General features: G+C 43.9%; 1 long non-coding RNA gene across 1 annotated transcript; it reads left to right on the plus strand.

Moving 5' to 3' along the window:
- The first annotated feature begins 2388 nt into the window (after positions 1-2388).
- On the plus strand, positions 2389-4095 carry LOC115935245 (uncharacterized). Its single transcript, XR_004070912.3, has 3 exons — positions 2389-2742; positions 3365-3496; positions 3820-4095. It is a non-coding gene; the product is annotated as an uncharacterized lncRNA (long non-coding RNA).
- Positions 4096-24343: the final 20248 nt, after the last annotated feature.

The following is a 24343-nucleotide window of genomic DNA, read 5'->3' on the forward strand; positions in this document are numbered from 1 at the left end:
CCATTCCAAAATCAACTTTATTGAGGGACAACTTGCATAAAATAAGTTGCAGCCATTCCAAGTGTACGGTTCAATGGGCTCTCACAAATGTATATGCACCACCACCTCAGTCAAGATGCAGAGCACTTTCAGCATCTAAAAGCATTCACTGGTGCTCCTGTGAATCAATCCCACCTCCAGCCTTAGGGTTTCTGTCCATTTGGGTGAGTTTTATCCTTTCCAGAATTTTATGCAGTCTCTGGACTCTGGGTCTTTCTCTTTAGTATGATGCTCCCAAGATCCATCCTTCTAAGACTCATCCTTCTAAGATCCATCTTTCTTGTTGCCTCCATCAGCAGTTTCTCTTTTTCGATGCTGGGCAGTATTCCCTATAGAGATGCCCTAAGACATCATTTAAAAGTACAAAATGAAACCCCAAAACTCCTCCTTTTTTTTGGTCCCCTAGGAACCACAGGCCTCGTAGCAGACAGGGCCTCCCAGAGGGACACCTCTTTCCCCTTCTGACGTCTGGCCCTGTTCTCATTCTGCAGTCAGAAAGGAAAGCCTGCAGAGTCCCTGCAGCCCAGGCTGTGGCTTGTTCTTGCAAACTTGACGTTAACACTACCCTGTTCATATTATTCCCCTTCTACTCCCTACCCAGCTCCTTTCTGACTGAGGATAAGGTGAAATTACACCCAGCCTAGGTCATGGTCTTGTATATCCATAGGCTCTGGTCAAAATGCAACCAACATCACCAGCAGGGTAACCCAGGATGCTGCTAGCAACTACTATGAGAGAATTAGTACAAACTAATTTTTTGGACTAGTATTGTCAGAGGCATGTGAACCAGAGCAACTCCATCTTGAGTAGGGGCTGGGTGAAATGAGGCTGAGATCTACTGGGCTGCATTCCCAGACAGTTAAGGCATTCTAAGTCACAGGATGAGATAAGAGGTAGGCACAAGTTACAGGTCATAAAAACCTTGCTGATAAAACAGGTTGCGGTAAAGAAGCTGGCCAAAACCCACCAAAACCAAGATGGCCACTAGAGGGTCCTGGGGTCGTCTTCACTGCTACACTCCCCCCAGCACCGATGACAATTTACAAATGCCATGGCAACGTGAGGAAGTTACCCTATATGGTCTAAAAAGGAGAGACATGAATAATCTACCCCTTGTTTGGCATATAATCAATAAATAACCATAAAAATGGGCAACCAGCAACCCTGAGGGCTGCTCTGTTTATGGAGCAGCCATTCTTTATTCCTTTATTTTCCTAATAAACTTGCTTTTACTTTATGGACTCACCCTGAATTCTTTCTTGCATGAGATCCAAGAACCCTTTCTTGGGATCTTGATCCAGACCCCTTTCCTGTAACAGTATCAGGTCCCCTAGCAAGGGCCCTCATGGATGGGACCCAAACGACTTTGGTTGGCTGTTGTGGGCCAGCCCAAACTTGCAGGCAGCAAAATCCAGGAGACCGTGTGGGCTGTGGGAGGGAGGAAATGGCACTTGCCAGTACAGCCTTCTGGTGGATTCTGCACGTCTTTAATCATAAGCCTAGTTAGGTCCTTCCCTTTCCTTCTTGTCTGTGTTCTTACCTATCTGTTCTCTGATCCCCATTTACCACCAGGCAACAGGGGCGGGGATAATAATAGTTACCACTTATTACAGCACCTACGCAGGCTGCCGCACTTCACATACATCGTTTCATTGACTTCTCACACCAACTCTCGGAGGAAGGTATCATTAGTCTCATTTTATAGGTGGAAAAATCTGAGACACCGGGAATTAAAGTAGTTCAAAGTCACTCAACTGCAGAACCAGGATTTAAACCTAGTTCTGTCTGACTCCCAGTCCTGTGGCCTAACCTCTATTCAGGGTTTCAAGAAGCACAGATGTTAGCAAACACCTCACTTTTGTTTTACTACCCCGCCCCCCACCTGAGAGTAATATCCTGCCTTAAAACACCATGGAGTGGATTTGCCTGTTTTTAAACTTTATAAAACGGAATCATCTGATATGCATTCTTTTGTGTCCGAGTTCTTTCATTTACCGTTACGTTTGGAAGATGTATTCCTTGGTTGTGTGTGGATTCATTCTCATTGCTGTATGGTACCCCACTGTATAAAGAACACCTTATTTTTAAAAACCTCTTGACCTGTGGTTAAACACGTTTAGGTTCTACCTTTGAATTGCTACATTGAGCGACTTTCATGGTTTATCCGGCTTATCTGTGTGTCTCTGAGAGGTTTAATCTTTCCAAACAAAACGTACTTCCTTTTTTTTTTTTTTTTTTGAGGCGTAGTCTCGCTCTGTCGCCCAGGCTGGAGTGCACTGGCGCAATCTCGGCTCACTGCAAGCTCCGCCTCCCGGGTTACGTCATTCTCCTGCCTCAGCCTCCGGAATAGCTGGGACTACAGGCGCCCACCACCACGCCCGGCTAATTTTTTGTATTTTTAGTAGAGACGGGGTTTCACCGTGTTAGCCAGGATGGTCTCCATCTCCTGACCTCGTGATCCGCCCGCCTCAGCCTCCCAAAGTGCTGGGATTACAGGCATGAGCCACTGCGCCCGGCCGTACTTCCTTTTTTAAACTAGACTTTTGCTAACCCAAATGACTCTTTTTTTTTCTTTTTTGAGATGGAGTCTCACTCTGTTGCCCAGGCTGAAGTGCAGTGGCACGATCTCGGCGCACTGCAACCTCTGCCTCCCAGGTTCAAGCAATTCTCCTGCTTCAGCCTCCTGAGTAGCTGGGATTACAGGTACCTGCCACCATGCCCGGCTAATTTTTGTATTTTTAGTAGAGACGGGGTTTCACCATGTTGGCCAGGCTGGTCTCAAACTCCTGATCTCAAGTAATCTGCCCGCCTTGGCCTCCCAAAGTGCTGAAATTACAGGAGTGAGCCATGACACCCAGCCTCCTAACAACTCTTTAATTGATTAAAAGTATGCAGAGGCGGTCTGTAAGCAGTGCCACAGGTCCCAATTATACACCCTCCCCCTTAAACCCTGCATGTCCTCCCTTCTTCCAGTCAGTTTGCTAAGAGGAAGACACCCGATACTGTTTAGGAATCTGTCTTCTTGCTAGAAATAGAACTGTTTTGAGATAGAGGCGGTTGGAAGTTTTCTCTGAAGTGTCAAAAGCAAAGTTATATTTTAGAAGATTTTAATATTGTCACTTCATAGCCAACTGATCTTGGGCAAATCACCTAGTTGTTTTGAGACTCCGCTTCCTCATCTGCAAAATGGGGGAAATGATGATAATGTTGTTGGTCATAGTATATGAGAAAAGTACAAATATGAGAAAGTGTACAAGCAAAAGCTTCTGGTGGCACCACGCAATTTAAGGGTACATGTTTTTTATTTTTGTGTCCTCCTGTACAGGTTTATTTGCAAGATGGGTTTGAGGGAATTAAGGATAAAGTCTGCTGAAAGTAGCACCAGCCCCTGGATTAAAAGGGATGTTTGGATGAAGCTTCAATCTCAAGAAGAGGCAAGAGAAAACTAAAGAAAAAGGTAAGAGAGCCGGGTGTGGTGGCGGGCGCCTATAATCCCAGCTACTCAGGCAGGAGAATTGCTTGAACCCAGGCGGAGGTTGCAGTGAGCTGAGATCGTGCCACTGCACTCCAGCCTGGGCAACAAGAGCAAAACTCCAACTCAAAAAAAAAAAAAAAGATGCTAAGAGAGATCACTTTCGACCCATTTACATTATGATGCAATATGAAAATAAATACCACTCTAACATTTTCAGGACATATGGCAATTCTCCCTGTGCTGATTTTTTTTTAAAATCTATCTCTGCAATATTAACATCCTCTAAATCATTCTCTTTGTTTTAGAGACAAGAAGGTAGTTGAGAAGCTGTGAACCTGCATTGCATTCTAGTGATGGGACACATGGAAGGGGAAGCTGAAGTTGAAGGGTGGATGGTAGCAGCCACAGAGAGTGAGATGGGCTTGTTTCTGGCGCTGTTGGGAGAGAAAAAGGGAGTCAAACGGGAATTCACACAGGGTTGTGCATTATGTCCAAGTGTGTATTCAGATACAAGCCTTTACCTCAATACCTTCCTTACCCCCATTCTGCACATATCTCATACCAAAGTACAAATAAAACCATTCCCAATTGTCCTAATATTTCATTTGATTTCTTGTGTCATGAAATGAAAATGTGGAGGGGTTAGTCATGTGAAGTGGCTGTGACTCAAATATCTTACGATGATATTTGTGCACGTCTCATGAGAAATCATTGTGTTTCCACCTGAACTTGTTTGCTTGACTGCCTGAGAAGATAGTGTTGCTAACCTGAGAAGTTAATACGCTGCCTTAATGCTTGGGCAGGTAGAAGTGAGGGAGGGAAAGGAAGAGAACAAATGTGTCTCAGTGAACTGGGGCATGACAGAAATTTAATAAGAACAGGTTGAGACAAGTGTTAAATACTGGAATCCCCCGGGAGCACAGCGATAGCTTGGTCCTTGTCAAAAAGTGTACTGGTTGGAGCTCAGGAGGGAAAGAGAAAGTGATAAATCAGCCATGTCTTGAAGTCCATTTTAATTTAGCTAGCCTGCGAGAAGAGAGGGCTGAAATAAACTATCAGCTTTGTCTTCTGCATTAAGCAAGCATAATTTATTTGAAAAACATTCAGTTTTATTTCTAGCTAGGCTAGGAGTTCTTGTAACTTCTGCAGAGGGTTGGGAAGAAGATCGGCATAACCCATGCTTACTATTTGAAGTTACTGGTTCTGTTGTCAGGAGGTAATATTATATTGTTGTCTTATAAAAGAAGTATTTGATAAGCACGGGACCTCTTAATTGGGCACAGATTGGATTTCTTTTACATTTTGCTTTGAAGAAGTTATTTATAAAGGGATCGTAATAGGGTAATTTATATCTTTTTCTAACAAGTTCTAGTTTGAAAGTATTATAAATCTACTTACCCAGACACAGACACATTTGAACATATAGATAACAACCACCTCTGTTAAGAAATTAATGTACACATTTCCAAATCTATCCCTGAGTTTAGGAGATCCAGGCCATGGGTCATAAACTATGAGAGCCACCTAGTGGGAAAATTTGATAATCGCACCTATATCTTCAAATTCCGGGTGTGAGAGCACAGATAATTTCTGTTTATAAAATCTTAGAATACCATGGGAATATTTATCAACATGATATGAAAGTGACAGCGATTTTTATATATTCCTACTATTATAAAGATGGTAGGCTCTTAGGCTAGGAAGTAGCTTTCTTAACTTGACCTAGTCATCACAGTAATGATAGACTTTTGACCAGGTGAGGAAGGGAGGGAGGGGTGTGCCACCATGTTGCCTCACTTTTGGGCTTTCTGCTTTGGATACGTACGAAAAAACCAGAAACCAAGTCACCTAGGAGGCGCTGGCTGGGAAAAAAATGGTGCCCACTGTTTGTAGTGTGTCTGTTAGGTTGTAAGCTAGAGAGAGATGCTTACACTCTAACTTTTTTTTTTTTCTGAAGAGATGAGCTCTCACTATGTTGGCAGACTGGTCTTGAACTCCTGGCTTTAAGCAATCCTTTTTTTTTTTTTTTTTGAGACGGAGTTTCACTCTTGTTGCCCAGGCTGGAGTGCAATGGCACCGTCTCGGCTCACCGAAACCTCTGCCTCCCAGGTTCAAGCAATTCTCCTGCCTCAGCCTCCCAAGTAGCTGGGATTACAGGCACGTGCCACCATGCCTGGCTACCTTTTTGTATTTTTAGTAGAGACAGGGTTTCTCTATGTTGGTCAGGCTGGTCTGGTCAAGCTGGTCTATGAACTGCTGACCTCAGGTGATCCGCCCGCCTCGGCCTCCCAAAGTGCTGGGCTTACAGGTGTGAGCCACCGCACCTGGCTCTGATTAAGTCTTCTTACACTGAAGCTGCTGTGTTGTCTGAACAGAGCCTCAATTAAGAAGTGACTGAAGCTTTTCCCCTCCCTCCCTCTCTTCCTTTCTTCTTTGTTTCAACAGTTCTGGGGAAGTACTAAATATTAGACCAAAATTAAAACCTGATACCCACCGTACTGAGTGTTTGCTTAGAAAGTTCTTGTTTGTTTTTGAGAAGCACTAGGAGTTAATGGAATGGGTATTTAGCGGCCTTTGGATTCTGTAGACTCCTAGCTTTCTGCCTCCTATGTGTAAGGCCTTGGACATTTCTCTTAACCTCTCTGAGACTGAGCTTCTTCACATGCAAATGGACTCATTTACCTTCCAGGAGCACGTCTGTGGGAGGCAAGAGGTAAGCCCTAAGGTGGAGGCAGAAGCAAGTGGCCAAGGGAATACAGGAGGCTAATTTTGACAGGAACTGTATGGAAAAAGGTGGCCTTTGTGTTGAGCCTAGTAGAATGACTTCAATAGGCAGTTTTTATTCATTCATTCAACAAAAATTTATTGAGATCTTATTATGAGTCAGGCACTGTTCTAAGTGCTGGGGATATACCAGCAAACAACAAAATAGAAAAAAAAAAAAAACCCAAACCTCACCCTCCCTGAGTGTACATTCTAGGGGGAGGAGCCAGACAGTACATAAAAAAATAACAAAATGCATTCTTCAGATGGTGAGACATACTGGGAGAAAAATTAAAACAGGGTTAGAGGAATAGGAATCACATAAGGAGGGCTCTATTATACAGATATGGTAACTTTTGAGCAAAGAATTGAAGGAGGGAAAGAATGGGCTACAAAAGTCATCGGAGGGAAGAGCAATCCAGGCCAAGGAAACAGCCCTAAAGTCCAGGGCAGGCATGCATGGGGTTCACGGAAGGACAGGGAGGCCAGAGCTTTAGGAGGGAGATGGTCATAGGTGTTGGATGGGGAGCAGCACACCTAAGGCCTCCCAGGCTATTTCACAGATTTTTGTTTTGACTTTGAGTGAGATGGAAACCATTAGAGGGAGTCCCGTGAAAGGAGATGCATATTCTCTGACTTACCTTTGAAGAGATCAACCTGCCCAGCATGCAGAACACAGATGGGGCAAGGCAGGGGAGGGCTGAGGGCAGAAGCATGGGTAGGTTAGGAGGCTGTTGTCTTGGTCTAAATAAGAGATGAGAGGGCTTGAAGCGGGGTTTCCAGGACTGTGCAGGGGCTGGGGAGAGTCAGCTGTGTGACAAATGTTTCAGGCCCACACAAGCATCAGCTCGATGCCTGTACGAAATGGGAAAATGGCTTTTGTCCAAGGAATGGCGTGCAGGATGGTGTGACTGGCTGAGTTGGGCTAAAGAGGGGGAACTGGGAGATGGGCTAAGGCTGGCGTCAGCCTCGGTGACCAACTACACTGAACTTTCTTTCTTTCTTTTTTTTTTTTTTTGAACTTTCTTCCCTATCTAACCTGGAACCAGTAAAATTTTGAATATGGGAGACACGTGCTCAGAGGAGCATTTTGGGCTCTGGTGGCTGAATGGGGGAAGAGCTGGAAGAGGCAGTGACTGGAATCAGAGAGATAATGATCCAGGGAAGAAACAGTAAGAGCTCAAACTTGGGCAATGAGTGGATAGAGGGAGGCGATGAGTGACATTTCACTTGTAGTATGACAGGGTATGTTGGCTGCTTAGACATAGAGGTGAGGGAAATTAACCAATAACCATATTCAGATTGGTAGTTATATTTTGGTTCAAAAAAACCTTACCTCAGTGTGAAAGTAGGGGTGCTGGAAATAAATTTCTGACCTCTGGGAAAATGCTTTAGAGACAATGGTGACGAATTAGGATTTTGTTTGGCCGATGGGAGACTTTGAGTGATGGGGTTGGCAATGGAGACTGAGAGGCAGGGAACCAGAAAAGCCTGGATGAGGATTGTTGAGAAAAGGTCAGGAAGCAGGCAGAGTCATTCAGACGCTCGGGAGGACAGCATTGGTTAAAAACGGCCAAGATACGGAAGGGGCATTTATGAAGATTTGCAGTGGGCTGTGGGATGGAATGCATCCTCCATCTCTGTCCCCCAGCAATGCCTTCTGTAAAAACGATATCATCATGTGGTGCTTTTGAATCTAGAGTCTTGATTTTCTTGGAAGGATGGGATACCAAAGACTAAGGACAGTCACCCATGACTAAGGCAGTCCTTTTTGTTTTCCTCTGCTGCTTGTCACCTGGTAGAACAAAATGAATGAAAATTTTAGTTAAGTCCTGATATTTTTCTTTCCTTTCCTCTGTTTGATATGTTCTCTTCCTGCTGTCTGCTCTTCTAAATCCTCCTATTTTGCTCTATGTTTCTGCTCTGTGACGTGAATTTCACTTTGTATCTCCTAATAGTCTAGCGGGATTAAAAATAAAAGTCACTTTCTGATGGTGCCTTTGCTCTCCAGTTCTCTCCAGCAGCACCGACACCTTCCGCCGTCCTCCCTGAAGGTCTGGCCTTCTGCCAAAAGGTTGTATTTGTTCAGAAGGGGCTCTGAAGTTCACTCAGTTCTTTACTCAGTTCTTTACTGGTCTTTTATTTCCTCATGAGGATTTGTTCTGTTTTTCTTCATCACTCTTCTTTCAGCTTGAAATGCATCCCTCACTGCCTTTTTGCAATTTTCAGAACTAAAATACATAAATAAAACAAACAATAGGATAATAGAAAGATAGCCCCTTGTTATTATCGTAATTAGTGTTACCTTTATCACCAAGTCTTTATGAGGCACCTAATTGTAAGTGGCTGGTGAGGACAGCAATGGACAAACATAACTACTTTAAGAAACTCTCATGGCACTTAAGGAGTTAAGAGTCTGTTACCAAGAACCATGGACACTCACATGCAATGGAAATGACAAAATGTCCCGATTTTCTTGGGTAAATCAAAGCCTTTTGGCTTTGATCCCTCAGCTTTTACTAGCCATGCAATCTTAGGCAATTCTGTTGATTTCGTTTGGCTTTGAGTGGGGATAATAAGATCTTATCTAAAGTCAAGGGCAGGACTACATAATCTCCCAAGGGCCCTTTAGCATTAAGATCTAAAATTTTGTGAATGCTATTGTATTAGTCTCTTTTCACGCTGCTAATAAAGACATACCCAAGACTGGGCAATTTACAAAAGAAAGAGGTTTATTGGACTTACAATTCCACGTGGCTGGGGAGGCCTCACAATCATGGCAGAAGGTGAAAGGCAAGAAGAAGCAAGTCACATCTTACATGGATGGCAGCAGGCACAGAGAGCTTGTGCAGGGAAACTACCCCTTATAATACCATCAGATCTTGTGAGACTTATTCGCTATCATGAGAACACTATGGGAAAGACCTGCCCCCATGATTCAATTACGTCCCACTGGGTCTCTCCCACAACACACGGAAATTCAAGATGAGATTTGGGTGGGGACGCAGCCAAACCATATCAGCTATTTACTTGAAGTTCTCAGAAACAAAGTCACAATTGATCCAATATAATTTTTTTTCTTTCTTTTTTTTTTGAGATGGAGTTTCACTCTTGTTGCCCAGGCTAGAGTGCAATGGGACAATCTTGGCTCACCACAACTTCTGCCTCCTGGGTTCAAGTGATTCTCCTGCCTCAGCCTCCTGAGTAGCTGGGATTACAGGCATGCACCACCACACCTGGCTAATTTTATATTTTTAGTAGGGACGGGGTTTCTCCATGTTGGTCAGGCTTGTCTCGAACTCCCGACCTCAGGTGATCCACCTGCTTTGGCCTCCTAAAGTGGTGGGATTACAGGCATGAGCCACTGAGCCTGGCCAGATCCAATATAATTTTAGAATTCTTACTCTGAAGAAGAGTTCAGAGATAAGAAGGCAATACTAAAATGAAGCCATATATAAGGCATAATACAGCCTTTAAGATGCACACTGCTGTGTGGAAAAGTTAGAACAGGGCCTTTATCTGCACGCCTCTCTAGGCGCCTCTGGGACAGAACATTGATAGCTGTTTTGCAGTTCTTATATGAACCAGCACCGTGTCAAGCCCTTCACATACATTGCCATTCAATCTTATAAGAACTCATGTGGTTTGCTCATTTTGCTGATAAATAAACTGAAATCAAGGTTATTCAGCTAGGAATAGTCAAGGTGACCTTCAAACCCAGAAGTTCTGACACCAGAACTCACATTCAGTTGCTGCATTTAACTCTCATCACTCTGTGTAGACACGAGGAGTCTTATTTATGCAACGACTTTGGTAGCAATGGCTAGGTTCTGAAGACTCTGGGGTTTAGATGGTGTACAAAGTAAAGGAGCATTAAAGAATGTTGCCTCACTGGATGCCTGGAAGGCAGGGAACTTGCATCCAGAGTTGGAGAGAATGCAGATGTGTGAACTAAAAATGGGACACAGGTCTTGCCATCCAGGAAGTTTTCTCAGGGTGTCTGCTTTCTGAGATACCCATTGAAAGTGTGTCGTCTATGGGGAAAAAAAGATCTGTGTGATCCCTTAAAGACTTGACTACCTAAAGCTGATGGAAAGAGCACAGTTCTTAGAGGTAAGACCTCTCCTCTATGGCTGGGAGCTGCAGGAGGCTGGTGGCAGGTCATGGGCAGGCTGAGCAGCGGTGGAGATGGACAGCAACAGCAGGCAGCAGAGCTGCTGTGGGAGCAGAGTCCGGGACAGCTGTGCAGGGGCTGGATGCCCATGAGAGGGCTAGGTCTGGAGACCCACAGACCAAGCTGGCAGGGCGCACAGGGCCTAGTGCCATTGCGATGTGTCATTTGTCCCCCAGGCTGGGGGGACCTGGAGAAATGACTGTACAAATTGATCTTTTATGTATAAACCTCTTCCTCCAAACTGGGCTTGAGAAATGTGCTGGTCTGTTGCTGTAGCTGCCTTACCAAAAGGTGAGTTCTAATTTTTCTGTTATACTTGATATTGACAATAAGCCCCATGAGCTTCTGTAAGGGGGTGCTTTTTGCTGACCATACCCCTGAGATGGCTATGATGTAGTCACATAGGATGAAGTGCCTCCTTCTTCCTCAGAGTGCATCAAGCCCTCCACCTTACAGTGATGACAGGAGACCCAGGAGTTCACTCTAACCCTCATGTGGTACTCCCACCCCCATCCTGTTATGTCTCTGGGTCTCCTAATGCTTATTAGAGTCTAGGTCTGGAAGAAGGTGGGAGCCCAGTTTGACGGCTGCAAAGTAATTGCCTTAAAACCCAAAAGCTGGGTGAAGCTTCATGCCTCCTTTATGGCTAATGATGATAATGCATGCTGCTCACTGGCCTGGCTAGCCTCAGCACTGGACTGCTCTCTTTCCCCAAGGTTATACTCAGTGGAGGGCGCCACCTGGACTAGGCTGGGTTTTAAGTCAAAGTGCAGTGTGCAGAAGGATGCAGGGGTCTGATATGGCTGCCCAGTGTTGTGGGGCATCAGGGTGCTGTGGGCTGGGCTCGGCTCAGAGAGGCTCAAGAATGCCAGGCTCGGTGAGCTCCCTCCAGTAACCAGGAGATGCTGAGTCCAGCATCTCCTGGTGGACACTATGCCAAGAGGCTGTTCCTATAGAAAGCTACTCTGCAGTGGAACTGTTTCCGTCACCCAGGAATACTGGGTGACAACCACGAAAGCTTGTGTGTCCAGAATTGTTGGGTTCTTGGTCTCCCTGACTTCAAGAATGAAGCTGCGGACCCTCGCGGTGAGTGTTACAGCTCTTAAGGTAGCGTGTCTGGAGTTTGTTCCTTCTGATGTTCGGATGTGTTCAGAGTTTCTTCCTTCTGGTGGGTTCGTGGTCTCGCGGGCTTCAGGAGTGAAGCTGCAGAGGTTCGCGGTGCGTGTTACAGCTCTTAAGGCGGCGTGTCTGGAGTTGTTCGTTCTTCCCAGTGGGCTCGTGGGCTCGCTGGCTTCAGGAATGAAGCTGCAGACTTTCGCGGTGAGTGTTACAGCTCATAAAAGCACTGTGGACCCAAAGAGTGAGCAGCAGCAAGATTTATTGCAAAGAGCAAAAGAACAAAGCTTCTGCATTGTGAAAGGGGACCCCAGAGGGTTGCCACTGCTGGCTCCGGCAGCCTGCTTTTGTTCTCTTATCTGGCCCCACCCACATCCCGCTGATTGGTAGAGCCAAGTGGTCTGTTTTGACAGGGTGCTGATTGGTGCGTTTACAATCCCTGAGCTAGATATAAAGGTTCTCCACGTCCCCATCAGACTAGTTAGATACAGAGTATCCACACAAAGGTTTTCCAAGGCCCCACCAGAGCAGCTAGATACAGAGTGTCGATTGGTGCATTCACAAACCTTGAGCTAAACACAGGGTGCTGATTGGTGTGTTTACAAACCTTGAGCTAGATACAGAGTGCTGATTGGTGTGTTTACAATCCCTGAGCTAGACACAAAGGTTCTCCAAGGCCCCACCAGAGCAGCTAGATACAGAGTGTCAATTGGTGTGTTTACAATCCCTGAGCTAGACATAAAGGTTCTCCAAGGCCCCACCAGAGCAGCTAGATACAGAATGTCGATTGGTGCACTCACAAACCCTGAGCTAGACACACGATGCTGATTGGTGTGTTTACAATCCCTGAGCTAGACATAAAGGTTCTCCAAGGCCCCACCAGAGCAGCTAGATACAGAGTGTTGATTGGTGCACTCACAAACCCTGAGCTAGACACAGGGTGCTGATTGGTGTGTTTGCAATCCCTGAGCTAGACATAAACGTTCTCCAAGGCCCCACCAGAGCAGCTAGATAGAGTGTCCATTGGTGCACTCACAAGCCCTGAGCTAGACACAGGGTGCTGATTGGTGTGTTTACAATCCCTGAGCTAGATATAAAGACTCTCCACGTCCCCACCAGACTCAGGAGCCCAGCTGGCTTCACCTAGTGGATCCCGCACCGGGGCTGTAGGTGGAGCTGCCTGCCAGTTCCGCGCCATGCGCTGGCACTCCTCAGCCCTTGGGCGGTCGATGGGACTGGGCACAGTGGAGCAGGGGGCGGCATTCGTCGGGGAGGCTTGGGCTGCACAGGAACCCACGGAGGCGGGGGAAGGCTCAGGCATGGTGGGCTGCAGTCCTGAGGCCTGCCCCGCGGGAAGGCAGCTAAGGCCCGGCGAGAAATCGAGCGCAGCGCTGGTGGGCTGGCACTGCTGGGGGACCCAGTACACCCTCTGCAGCCGCTGGCGCGGGTGCTAAGCCCCTCACTGCCCGGGGCTGGCAGAGCCGGCCAGCCGGCCGCTCGGAGTGCGGGGCCCGCCAAGCCCACGCCCACCCGGAACTCCAGCTGGCCCGCAAGTGCTGCGCGCAGCCCCGGTTCCCACTCGCGCCTCTCCCTCCACACCTCCCTGCAAGCTAAGGGAGCCGGCTCTGGCCTTGGCCAGCCCAGAAGGGGGCTCCCACAGTGCAGTGGTGGGCCGAAGGGCTCCTCAAGTGCCGCCAAAGTGGGAACCCAGGCAGAGGAGGCGCCGAGAGCAAGCGAGGGCTCTGAGGACTGCCAGCATGCTGTCACCTGTCACTTGGGCACAGCTTTTTTTCCTGGCAATTCTTTTCAACATTTCTGTTTTACCAGTATTTTTTTTCAATTATGTAATGAATACCTGCATATGTTCTCTTTGTACACATTCCAGCATTACATATAAAGCAGAAATGCACCTTGACTACCATTCCTGATTCAGTCCCCTGGGTATCAGTTTATTTTTAAACTTTCAGACTTTCCCCCATGCTTTTTCTTTCTCTCTCTCTCTCTCTCTATAATTACACATAGCATGTTTTTATATGTATAGATTTTTATATAGTTGATATCAGCTGTACACGCTATATACATTTTTCTGAAACAACTTTCTTCACTTAGCTGTCTTGGAGCTTTCTCCATATCAATATATATAGATTTAGCTAATCCTTCTAACTGTGGCAGGGTATTCCACAGTATAATATATCATATTTTATGTAATTAAACATAATGTGTCTGGGCCAGGTGTGGTGGCTCACACCTGTAATCCTAGCACTTTGGGAGGCGGAGGTGGGTGGATGGTTTGAGGTCAGGAGTTCGAGACCAGCCTGGCCAACACGGCAAAACCCGATCTCTACTAAAAATACAAAAAATAGCCGGGCATGGTGGTGGGCACCTGTAGTCCCAGCTACTCAGGAGGTGGAGGCTTGAGGATTGCTTGAACCCGGGAGGCAGAGGTTGCAGTGAGCCGAGACGGTGCCACTGCACTCCAGCCTGGGTGACAAAGCAAGACTCCATCTCAAAAAAAAAAAAAAAAAAAAGATACTGTGTCTGGACCAATGCCTCCTTTTACAAAAATATTGGGGGAATGACCCCCATAATATGGTGAACTGAAATTCATAAACTATGTTAATTTACCTAAAATGATTAAAAATCAATATGATGTCCTAATTGAATATAAGAATATAAAGGAAAGCAATTTATAATAAAAATAATTTGCATTTTGATATATAAATCGTTCACATTTGATAGGTACGTGGTACACTGTAGTAGATAACATAATGACATAGACAGGTGCTTGCCCCTATATGGAGACACAAGGGAATGTGACAGATCCAAATCCAGACAGATTTAGGTGTGTTTTGTTACTGATTTAAATAATGTGTGTGATGTTGCCATCAACTTCATGATTTTTCTGAGATGATAAATAACTCATGGTAAAGATTCAAATTAAACAAAATTCCAGAGTCTTTCAATTTATTTGATGGTTTCATTTTTAGAAAAGTCACTGTATATTAAAAGTGTGCAAAAATTACTTTATATATAGTGTAGTTAAATTCTTGGCTCAGATGTTTTTCGCCCACATGAGTGCCTGGCAGGACACCCAAAGTCCTTGCTGGATGGGGGAAAATTCTTCATTTTTTGGGGTGCATCCTGGCTGAAACCAATAAATGTCAATAGTAATCCCGAAGACGGTGACCACCAAAAACACTCACATAAATTTCCTAAGTACCTTTTAGTGGGGGCACTATTCACATTAAGAACCAATGATTTAATGATAATGCTTATGCTTTCTCCCCCCTCTAGATGTTTTCACAAGGAGCACTTTTCTCTAAGCCTTTTTGTGCGCATGTTGCAACAATTCCTCAGGGAAGAATATTGTTTCAACTTAGGTGCTCTCACTAGGTGGGGGCATGAAGTGTGACTTCTCCAGAGGATGGCTGTTTCATTTTCTGTTTCTCTTCTCTATGTGACCTCCAGACCTGGGTTGGAGCAAATTCCAGTTCACTCAGAAAACCCAGAGCTATGACCTTTCTTTTATCTATGGGAATCCAGCCTTCCTTAGGGGAGGTAACCCTTACTGGGCCTTCTCAGAACAGTGTTTCACTCATGATTTCAAAGAGCTCACCCTACTCTTCCAAGAAGGCCCTCCTCAGCTAGTCTGACTTGTTTGTAAACTAAACACATTGTGAGATTTAATCTCTGGTAAGACAGCCCTTTGGTGGGGATGCCACCACTTAGACAAAGATCAGATTCAGAATAAGAACAAAATAAGCAGAAGCTATTATTATTAGATTCATTGATTAGCAAGGTATCTTAATTTAAAATTGTCAGTAGCTTGAAGGCATTTCTTGAAGAGATGGTAAAGTTGGACTTTGTCCCAGAGAGACTGATGAAAAGGAAAGAGGTAAGTACTGAGAAAGACAGAGAAAGTCAGAATCCTGGAATCTTAGGCTGGCAGGAACTTTGAAGATATCTAGTTTAAGGTCTTTGATGCCCATTGCAGGATTCAAAATATTAAGACGATGCGGTTATGAGATTTGAGATATGTTTGTTAGTAAGAAATAAAAATACCTCCTTCTTTATTTATTTTTTTATTTTTATTTGAGATGGAATCTTGCTCTGTCACCTAGGCTGGAGTGCAGTGGCGCGATCTCAGCCAATGCAACCTCTTCTTAAAGGGTTCAAGCGATTCTTCTCAGTCTCCCGAGTAGTTGGGACTCGAGGCATACACCACCACGCCTGGCTAATTTTTTATTTTTATTTTTTTATTTTTAGTAAGGTCAGCGTTTTGCCACGTTGGCCAGGCTGGCCTCGAACTCCTCCTGACTTCAAGTTATCCCCCAGCCTTGGCCTCCCAAAGTGCTGGGATTACAGGCGTGAGCCACCGCGCCCGGGCCCTCTTTTTTTAATTATTATTTTTATTATTTATTTATTTATTTTTTGAGGCGGATTCTCACTCTGTTATCCAGGCTGGAGTGCAGTGGCGCGTGGCGCAATCTCGGCTCACTGGAACCTTCGCCTCCTGGGTTCAAGTGATTCTCCAGCCTCAGCCTCCCGAGTAGCTGGGATTACAAGCACATGCCACCACGCCTGGCTACCTTTTTCTTTTTTTTTTGAGACGAAGTCTCGCTCTCTCGCCGAGGCTGGAGTGCAGTGGCGCGACCTTGGCTCACTGCAAGCTCCGCCTGCCGGGTTCACGCCATTCTCCTACCTCAGCCTCCTGAGTAGCTGGGACTACAGGCGCCCGCCACTGCGCCTGGCTGATTTTTTGTATTTTTATTAGAGATGGGGTTTCACCATGGTCTCGATCTTCTGACCTCGTGATCCGCCCGCCTCAGCCTCCCAAAGTGCTGGGATTACAGGCATGAGCCACCGCGCCCGGTTCCTGGCTACTTTTTGTATTTTTAGTAGAGATAGGGTTTCACCACGTTGGCCAGGCTGGTCTTGAACTCCTGACCTCAGGTGATCCACCCGCCTCGGCCTCCCAAAAGGCTGGGATTGCAGACATGAGCCACCGTGCCTGGCTACACACATATCTTTATATACCTTGCCTTATCAAATGTTCCTGACGTTGCCAAGTACTTCTTATTACATTTGTAAACATCAAATTTGAAAAAGAGGGAGCGATTTATCCTAGGTTACATATTGAGAAAGTGACAAAAGTATAACTGAAGCCCAATTCTTCTGAATCTAAATTATATGCACTTTGTAACAGACCAATGCTAAATTAATTTAAAATGGTAGAATGTCATGATAAATATTTTATTTTTATAACTTTCCTTGGAATGTCACCCTATTTTCTGATTCTTTTTATTTATTTATTTTATTTTATTTTTTATTTTTATTTTTTTTGAGACGGAATCTCGCTCTGTCGCCCAGGGTGGAGTGCAGTGGCGCCATCTCAGCTCACTGCAAACTCTGCCTCCTGGGTTTGCGCCATTCTCCTGCCTCAGCCTCCCAAGTAGCTGGGACTACATGCGCCCGCCACCACACCCGGCTAATTTTTTGTATTTTCAGTAGAGACAAGGTTTCACCGTGGTAGCCAGGATGGTTTCAATCTCCTGACATCGTGATCCGCCCGCCTCGGCCTCTCAAAGTGCTGGGATTACAGGCATGAGCCACCGCGCCCGGCCTCTGATTCTTTTTAATATTTGCCTGCATGGGCGTATTTACTCATTGCCACCTGGTGATATAAATATGAAATATTATGGGAAAAAGGAGAAACAGGGAAGGTGAGAAAACGCTTGTTAGTTATTCAAAACAGCAATCTTGGTTTTGAAGTTTGAAGTTTAATCATTGAGAAATGGCACAGAAATAAAGCTGGTTTCTTTGGGTTCCATCAGGCAATGTGAAATATCGTGAAGCGAGGTGGTATCACGGAGTTCCATCCGGGGCAAATGTAGAATGGCAGCAGCTTCACTACATTTTTCTGAGAAAAACAGAGGCATAGACAGTGCATCTCATAAAAAAGAGCAAAACCTGGAGTGTGTACGACATCCTTAAACAAGATTACAGGAAAAAATGATGGATGTGAATGTGTTTAGCACAATGTCAGCTTCATATTAGATTTTTAATTAATGTTGGTTTAATTTGAGGTTGTATCTCTTTTCTGGAACTATTTAATATCTTGTGGTTTTTTATTTTTTTTCCTTCCTTCCATCCATCCTTCCTTCCTTCCTTCCTTCCCTCCCTCCCTCCCTCTTTCCTTTCCTTTCCTTTCCTTTCCTTTCTTTTCTTTTTCTTTTTCTTTTTCTTTTTCTTTTTCTTTTTCTTTTTTTTGGAGACAGAGCCTTGCTCTGTTGTCCAGGCTGGAGTGCAATGGTGCAATCTCTGCTCACTGCAACCTCCACCTCCCGAGTTCCAGCAATTCTCCTGCCTTAGCCTCCCAAGTAGCTGGGATTACAGGCGCCTGCCACCACACCCGGCTAATTTTTTTTGTATTTTTAGTAGAGACGGGGTTTCACCATGTTGGCCAGGGTGGTCTCGAACTCCTGACCTCAGGTGATCCACCCGCATCACCTCCCAAACTTCTGGGATTACAGGCTTGAGTCACCGTGCTTGGCCTTGTGATTTTTTAAAAAACATTTTTTTCTTACTTTTGTTCCCATTATCTGATGGAGGAAAAAAATGAACAAATCTATCAACCGACTTACCTGGGAGCCTGGTGCTCATTTCCTGTTGGTTCCACATTCACTCCCTAGTGCTCCTGCAACCACTCTGAAATCCCTTCCTAGTTTTACCCAGCTGGAAACGCCACCACTTTAGCCATACTGAAGTTCTTCTACATTCTTCATTTCTGCACGTGCAGGCAAGTAAAATGATAGGGATTTCTGTGGGCGTTGTCAGGAGCTGAAAGATTGGGAATGCTTTTGAAAACTCCTTCTCCATTGAGTTTAAGAGGAAACGGGTGAGTTTTCCCATTATTTCGGGAGGATAGCAGATGCCTCTTCATTTACCCCTTAATTTTACCCTCCCATGCCCAGTTCTGTCCTACCACTAAGAGTGAGTATGTCGGTTGCCGCATTCTGGCCTTGTCCTAAGAAGTGTTTCACAATCTAACACCACCAATACTCCCCTCACCCCCGGTGCCTTAAGGAAGGGCTGGGCTGCTGAGTGGCAGGTGGGGGCTGTCTGAGGATGGGAGGGGGAAATAAGATGGAACGGGGTGGACAGAAAAAAAATCAGGAGAAAAATTATTATTTGAGAAATGGAAATCTTGGATTAGGATTTTTTTTGCAAGATGATTAAGCCATTTTAGAAACATGACTCATATTGTCTTCTGCCCTTTCTTCCTCTAAGTAATTATGAAGAACACATACTTGGAAGATTTTAATAAAATTATGAGTAATATTAGATCACTTTAATTCCTGTTTACGGAGGACAGCAGTCAAGTACCTAACTGTGAGAGGAAAATGAATCTTTGCTTCTAGGAGGCACCATCATTTACGAAAACCAAAGAGGGCCAATTTGACTGTTTTTACTTGTACCCCTCTCCTTCTTGACTTTTCTCATTTTTTCTTAAGATTTTATTAAAGTGATATATGCATCTAGACTAAAGAGCCAGGTATTTCTGCTTAAAGGGCCAGGCATTTCTTTGTTTGTTTTTTTAAAAATAGAGGCTTTCGTTTCCATCCTCTTCCAATTCCTGTTTCCCAAGGCAACTACTTTCAACTCTTTTACCTGGTGTGTGTGTGTGTGTGTATGTGTGTGTGCATGTGCACGTGTATGTGCATGTGTGTGTGTGTGCTTTCCACTATGGAATATGAACCTTTAGTTCTTCCTCACCCTCATTCCTCTGGCAAACACCTTCTGTCTCCCACTTTTCAATATAGTTTTATTGTAATGGTAAAATCAATATTTAATGTTTAAAATATTATGCCAATGCAAATGCTATTCATGGTGAAACCATGTATTAAACTGCAATTAATTTTTCTTTCCTGTACACATTTTTGTTTCCATTGATTTAACAATTACCTTTTGTTTGCTTTTTGTTCTAAATTCCATCATCAAGTATCCTCAAATTGTATTTGCCTGAGAAAATTTCTCCTGGGGCTTCATATCCTGCTCCAGTCTGGACTTATGCTCAGGCCTGATGTACCTCCCTCCATCCTGGGTCTGCCTTTACAGTCCTCCTGGTGGCCTCCTCCGCCTGTCTCTCACCTTTCACCTCATGTTGCCTGGACTCATGTCTTCCTTTATCATGCCTACTCTCCCACTTTGGAGGGACACATTTTCCAGTATCCTCCAGAAAAAGAGAACATAAAAAATTAACTTTATTTGGAGACTTTGCTTGTCTGAAAAGCCTTTATTTTGTCCTTGTACTTGAGTATCCAGATAGAGAATTCCAAGGTAGAGATAATTTTCCTTCTGTATATTGAAGACATTGCTCTGTTGCCTTCTAGCTTCCAAAATTACTATGGAAAAGTCTAAAATAAAATTCCTAATATTATATTTTGAATTTAGTATTTTTCCTCTCCTCCTTTTCCTCTCTAAAAACTTGTAGGAACTTCTCTTTGTGCTCAGTTTTCTAAAAGTGTATGAAATGAGACAGATACTTGGTGAGTCTTTCTAATATGAAGAGTCGCGTCCTTTAGCTTTGGGAAGTTTTCATCTATTTTGTTGATTTTTTTTCCCACCATTTATGACATCTCTCTGTTTAGAACTCCTATTTCTTGGTTATTAGACATCCCAGATTGGCATTGTGTTTTGTTTTTAACCTATGGGTTTATTTCCTTTCTTTTCTGAGATATTTAATAAATTTTAGCTTTCAGCTCTTCTATTGACATTTAATCTCAGATATTGTCATTTTAATTCCAAGAACTTTCTTTTAAAAAATTTTGAGTATTTCTTTTAAACAGTAACCTGTTGTTCTGTATGTTATTATTATATTCTCATAACTCTGAGAATACTGATATCATTTTGGGAAAGCTTTCTTCTCCTTGCATTGTTTTCTTCCTCCAAATACCTGTTTTGTTTTGGTCTTATTTTCCATGCTAGGTGCCATTCTCAGATGTCCCAAGCTCCTCGTTGTCTGCTCCTGTGCAAAAGAGATGGAAAGGCTGATTGGAAACTCTGAACTCATGAATGGGACTTGTTAATTATGGGCTTCACTGTAAAGTGATTGGCTGGACTAATTATTTGAGGGATATCTGATATTGTCTTTATGTCTTCCTTTTAGAATGTTTGAGTTCTTGGAAAAGACGATACTCATCTGCCTGTAGGGTAAAAGCCTGGGTTCCGGAGTTCTAAAAACCATGTGAGAGGAGAGCATTTGCTCACCTAATGTCCCTGTCTCAGTATAGTACCCTTGTCTCAACTGTGCTATAGGTACATCCAGCTCAGTGATCCCATTTTATCCTTTCCAGACAATACTAGGGTGAGAGAGTGGTGGTTGCCCAGGTATACAAAGTGATTTGGGAATCTGAATCTTAAACTGACTTTTAACTAGTTTTTCTCTAGAGGAACCTGGTATGGCAAATCTTGGGTAAAAGTCAGGTTCATTCTTGACTTTTCCTTCTGCTTGGATAGGATTCTGTTTTCTTAGGGCTGTTGTATCTTTGATCACTCTTCCATCTATTTTATTTGGATTTATGCCTTAATTTCTATTTTTTTTTTTTTTTTTTTTTTTGAGATGGAGTCTCTCTGTAGGCCAGGCTGGAATGCAGTGGCGTGATCTCGGCTCACTGCAACCTCCGCCTCCCGGGTTTCGGTTCAAGCAATTCTCCTGCCTCAGCCTCCCAAGTAGCTAGGATTACAGGCACATGCCATCATGCCCAGCTGATTTTTTTTTGTATTTTTAGTAGAGACGGGATTTCACCATGTTGGCCAGGCTGGTCTTGAACGCCTGACCTTGTGATCCTCCCACCTTGCCCTCCCAAAGTATTGGGATTACAGGGGTGAGCCACTGCACTTGGCCTCAAAAATCTTTCACAGTTAATTTAGAAGAGTTTTGGGGAGCAAAGGAAAGAAGGTGGGTTGATGCAATCTGTCCTTACCCCTCTTGTTGACTTTGGATCTATCTATGGTAGCAGTTTAAAATTTGTTTCTTGCAATGGAGTTCTTTCTTTGAAATAGTATGTAGAAGCTCAGTATATAAAATACATATAAGCAGGACTGCTGTGTTTGAAAAGGAAATGAGGGTTTATGGTTCTACTTTCTCAGTTCTCCTCTTACCCTTTCCCTACCATGAGAACTCCCTGGAAAACATAATTTGTAAACCACTGATTTAGAAATTATCAAACATAACTTATCCCTCCAGTAGATGTTAGACATTGAGTGAAGTTCATGGCATTATGGGAAGAACGTTTGATTTATTCCTTTAGAGATTAATTTTATTGCTTCTAAATGCTCGAATGGAGCAAGACAAAGAGAAAGATTCATTCTAAAGATCTTTTAGTTGAAATAGAATTGGACTCAACTTCCTTGCAGGCTAACTTTATAATTACAAAAATAACTATCAAATGCTATTTTTTATTTGAGAGGAAAGTCTGTAGATTTACCTGAATATTAAACGATATTCAACTGTACATTCACATTTTGATAATGGAAGATGTTAGAAATTCCCAAATTTACTTTCAGAAAGCTAAAATTCTCTATTATGCCAGATTGCTATTACAGCCAATGTTTATTCTAAATTACTTACTTAAATATAAGAGTCAGAGGAAGTCTTCAGGGTGAGAAAAAATATTTAGGGCTTATCTTGCAGGGAAATCATTATTAAATTTGTGCATAGTTTAGCTTAACATTTATGTGCAGTCTAGCCATTAAAAACATTGTTATTTCCTTTTTCCTCCACCTTTCCCTGGAGTGGGCCATCAATTACCTGATAAAGCCATGGAAATACGTGGAAGTATTTATGCAATGCACATCACTCAAAGGTTCAGTTGGGAATGGGCGCCAAGATTGAGAAACCTGTCAAATGAAATATATTTTTGTATGTCTCTAAGATGAACCAAGAATTCATTCTCTTAAGAATTCAAGAACGTATTCTTGAGTGTGATAAGAAAAAGAAAATAAAAACAAAAAACAAACGAATCAACAGAAACCAAAAAGCACTTTACTGGTGTAGAGGACTGACGTGAGGAAAGTGCGAGTAGCTCTTTGCAGAATCTTCCATTTTAATCCAGTCTTCTGCTGTTACCTGTTTACCATTACTACCATTTCACAGAAGACTCAGACTTCATCCTAAAAAAATATCTCCAGTCATGCTGCAGAAAATAATTCGTTAGCTTCAGCTGCAGGAATGAGACACCTTTAAAAAAGAGAAATGTGACCCAAACTTTTGTGAGAAACACCTTGTATTTTGATTGCTATTTCATATTCGAAGGACTCTTGAAAAACAGAAAAAACCTAAAACATCATCTTGCTTATGGTCTCTTTTGGTGGCAGACTATGAATGGGACATGGGACCCCCATAAGATATATCTAGTGAAGCATTGAGAGATGGATAAACAGGTGGCTGTGGGAAAGGTACTCTTTCAGCCTTCTTATAGAAGAGTATTGAAACAGGAGAAAATGTTTACTTTCTAGAGCTATCAACTGTAGAAAGGAAAAGTCCTGGGGAAGACTTGTTCTGGCAAAGTGCACGCTTTGGCACCTCTGCAGAGAACATGAAGTTTGCCCGCAAACATTAAATGTCTACTTGGTTACACGTGACTGCAACAGGGCGTGTGTACCATGGCCTCAGCTCGCTTCTTGATGACATCATGAATCTGGGCTCCGGCCAAAGGATTTTGAGACGAGCCAAAATGCTGTGGAGCATGCAGAAGCCACTCATTGCTGTTGTCTTCAAGAAGCCAGAGGAAGACATGCAAAGAATTAAATAAAGACACTGAAGCTGTGTTACAAAACAGTTGATCAGGTTGAATTATCCGCTCTCTAACAATCTTTTGAGAGTTCAATAAAAACTAGCAGCTCATCAATTAGCTGGGCGTGGTGGCAGGCGCCTGTAGTCCCAGCTACTCTGGAGGCTGAGGCAGGAGAATGGCCTGAACCCGGGAGGTGGAGCTTGCAGTGAGCCATGATCAAACCACTGCACTCCAGCCTGGGCGACAGAGTGAGACTCCGTCTCAAAACAAACAAACAAACAAACAAGCAGCTCCTCAAGCAATTGCTATATTCGAGAGCTGAACCTCTTTTTCTTGAAGTCGCCACCATAAGTGTTTGTCCTTGTTTTTATTTCTCTTTAATCTTTCACACACAGGCCTCTCTCACCTGTAGAATCTTGAGTGAGACCATGGGAAGTAGGCAAGGCTATTTTCTATGACTCATCTTGGTGGAGAGCCCTGACTCCAAGATCTGAGAAATTTGCCGGGGGATTCCCTTCCCTGTTTTTCTATCCACACCTCTGCTTTCTTCTACCCTCCTTCTCTCTCTTCCCTCTTAACCCTTTTGTTTTTACTTTTTCCACATTCACAGGCATTCTTTCCTCAGTTGAACCTGTCCTCATGGCTCCCTGAGCCTGGGTTGGCTGATCTGAACCAGTGTCATTTTGTGTGGTTGGCGGTAAAGACCAAATGTAACATGTGTGAAATCACTTTAAAAATGACAAGGTGGGGCCCTATGCAGTGGCTCACACCTGTAATCCAAGCACTTTGGGAGGCCAAGGCGGGCAGATCACAAGGTCAAGAGATCGAGATCATCCTGGCCAACATGATGAAACCCCTTCTCTGCTGAAAATCCAAAAATTAGCCGGGCATGGTGGCACATGCCTGTAGTCCCAGCTACTCGGGAGGCTGAGGCAGGAGAGTTGCTTGAACCTGGGAGGCAGAGGTTGCAGTGAGCCG

Source organism: Gorilla gorilla, chromosome 6 (genome assembly GCF_029281585.2).
Source record: "Gorilla gorilla gorilla isolate KB3781 chromosome 6, NHGRI_mGorGor1-v2.1_pri, whole genome shotgun sequence".
NCBI lineage: Eukaryota > Metazoa > Chordata > Mammalia > Primates > Hominidae > Gorilla > Gorilla gorilla.